The sequence below is a fragment of the Triticum dicoccoides genome, chromosome 3A (assembly GCF_002162155.2).
Source record: "Triticum dicoccoides isolate Atlit2015 ecotype Zavitan chromosome 3A, WEW_v2.0, whole genome shotgun sequence".
Lineage (NCBI taxonomy): Eukaryota > Viridiplantae > Streptophyta > Magnoliopsida > Poales > Poaceae > Triticum > Triticum dicoccoides.
The window spans coordinates 72,459,358-72,462,077 of record NC_041384.1 but is presented as its reverse complement, the minus strand read 5'-3'; the positions used below and the strand labels follow the sequence as shown (position 1 = coordinate 72,462,077).

At 42.0% G+C, this 2,720-nt stretch overlaps 1 long non-coding RNA gene across 1 annotated transcript; it reads right to left on the bottom strand.

Moving 5' to 3' along the window:
• Window positions 1-417: 417 nt before the first annotated feature.
• On the bottom strand, window positions 418-2,714 carry LOC119267226. The gene is made up of 4 exons (XR_005132334.1): window positions 2,341-2,714; window positions 1,420-2,240; window positions 1,069-1,127; window positions 418-937 (listed from the first exon to the last, which is right to left on the bottom strand). It is a non-coding gene; the product is annotated as an uncharacterized LOC119267226 (long non-coding RNA).
• Window positions 2,715-2,720: the final 6 nt, after the last annotated feature.

The window sequence follows — 2,720 nt, the reverse complement described above, 5'->3', positions numbered from 1 at the left end:
AATGAGAGAAAAACCTATGGAGGGATGAATCTGAGTTTGCTGATAGGCTCTGCAGCCTCCAAAAAAATTATGGGACACTCCAAAAAGGGTTTAGAGGCTGCGGGTATGACACATGTGCTAAAGTTGCTCTAATATTCTAAAAATTGTGGCTGTGAGCACAAAAAATAATTGCGAAGAAAAGGTTTTTTTCTTTCTTTTGTGCGGGAATTGCTAAGAAAAGTTGACATTGGAGTGAACTAGGTTAGTGCACTGCCTTTGTTCAACGTCTGTAAATTGTAGATGCGTGGATGTTATATGAAATTCCTGAAACTTCAAACCTCTACATGAAACAAAACCTGAACTCATGTAAATGTTCTTTAGGGCTTTTCCCCTCTTACAGTAAATATCATGATTGAATCTGGTGAAACTTTATGTACATTATTCATTGTTCCTTCCATTTTATTGCAATGTTAGTCGTAGTCGAATCCTTACTAATAACCCTCAGATCATTTGTAACTGAGACCAAAGTACCATGGAGAGTGAACCGAAGCCTGATCAGTTTGCATGTGACAGTTAGTTACACTGGTAGTCTGGTACCAGAGTAAGTACATGGTACAGATCCTGAAGCCTTTTCACCTTTTAAACAGAATTCAGGACACAGCACAATGGGCATGCAGCTGCAACAGAAAATACATGCTGCTGCTTCCCAGGTGGGCTGGCTATAAATAAACTTGACTAGAGCCCTAGAGCAAGCAGCAACTCCATAGCTCCAGTGCAGGGTAGCATCTGAATAGATAGTTCTGTTTCAGCCAGTTCTTTCCTGGAGAGGTGCTTGTCAGGCACTGAAAGTGAGAGTTGGAGGAAAACAAACAGATGGCCAATTAATCATGGTCACCGATCAGCTTGTTTTCCTCCAATATCTCACCTTCGGTTGACTGATTGATTGCCTGTCTGCAGCCTAGAGACAAGGAACAGATTGGGTTACAAACAGCTACAAACCTGCATGCACCGCTCAAAGCGAGGATTAGAGGGAGCTGAACCATCCATTGGAAACATGGAGTGATGGTTCAGTTTCTTCTAATATCTCACCTTGACTGGTCCATCCGGGAAATATGCAAGAGACGCACTGCCGCCACCCAAGGTGAGAACTGGAACTGAGGCAGATTAGATATAGACTGGAGTAATAAATTTCTCAAAAAACGAAAACAGACTTCTTTTGTCACAAAGCATCAAGAAATCACGCCTCTAAAAGTGCATTTCACAAAACCACACTTATGTGACAGAATATTTCCAGACCACACTTTTGTCACTTGCGATATGGTTGTAAATACTTTCTTGAAGTGTAGGATTTTTTTATAGTTTGGAAAAGAAAGCGTTGGTTTGAGAAATTTACTCAATAAACTGTCTTATAGTCTAGTTTGTTTTCTTCCAACATTTTACCTTGGTCGAAGCGCTTGATCCTGAGTGGCTGACTAGTAACTGTTGGTGAGGCGAAGGCTAAAGCGCCAGCCTCTTGTGATCCCTCGCCTCCAACCGATGCAGCCCTGTCAAAGCTACAAACTTGGACCCTATCCTCCACTCCAGGATGGGCAGTCAATTCAATAGGCAGTGGTGGATAAAACAAAAGGCAAGAAAAATGTAGACAGCGTTGTTCAATCGATGTTCTTTAGAATTTGCATGATGCTCTAGGAAGTCAAATGGCATTTGTATAGTATTCAATGTTTCACTGTGTTCATTCTACTAGCGATCAGTATAATAAGATAAGAAAAGGCACTCTGATTCACTGAGTACTGACTGTTGGACCCTCAAGCTACAATTGCTTAATTTGAATCTCAACTATATGGCTAACCTATGGAAATAAACAAACTTGTACAGTCACCAAAAATAGCCATGGAGAGTTTCAAATGACAGAAACAGGGCTACTGATTTTGGTTGTGACTAGTACATGCCAATTTTGTGAACACCAGGCGGCAGTTCATCAATCGTGTGATATGCGTCCTCAGAGCTACTGATCTCAGACCACTCATCAGAAGAACAGTCACTTGATGTTTCTTCTTTTCCACCATGCTCATTCTCTCCTGATGCACTCTCACTTGATGTTTCTTCCTGTTCAACACTCTCATTATTCAATGCTGCACTCTCTAATTGAAGAACTGAAGGGAATGCCTTGTGCACATTATCCTGTATGCTTTCATCATGGTCTTTCCCCCACCAAACAATAGCTCCTTGTCAAAAGACACAAGAATACAAGGAACAATGTCCTACAGCAAAAGAGGAGAGAGAAATGAATTCTGTTACAGGTAATCCTCAGGGAAAATAAACATTTAACTATTTTGGCATAAGGCTATATGAGAGACTCACCCTGAGCTTGACTCCAATCTTCCGATAATCACTTTTTGGCAATCCTTTACAATCTATACGAACCAATTTATCAGCCAGAAAACCATCTTGAACCATCGGCACGAAGCTAGCATGATATCCATTCTTTGCTGTGAAATGGGCATGGTTGGTTAGACACACCGCGGACCGCCAGCACGATCGAGGAGCTCGAGCTCCACTATGCATTCACGCAGCCGCGCCTGGAGGCCTCTCGTGAGGACGCTAGGCTGCAGACGAGTCATTGGACTCCGACTAGACGCAAATACTCCAAAGGTCACCGTAGTTCACTAGACATTGCCTATACATCTGTCTAGTATGATAGTGTAGTGTAGTGTATGAAAATGATGTTTATCGACATCACC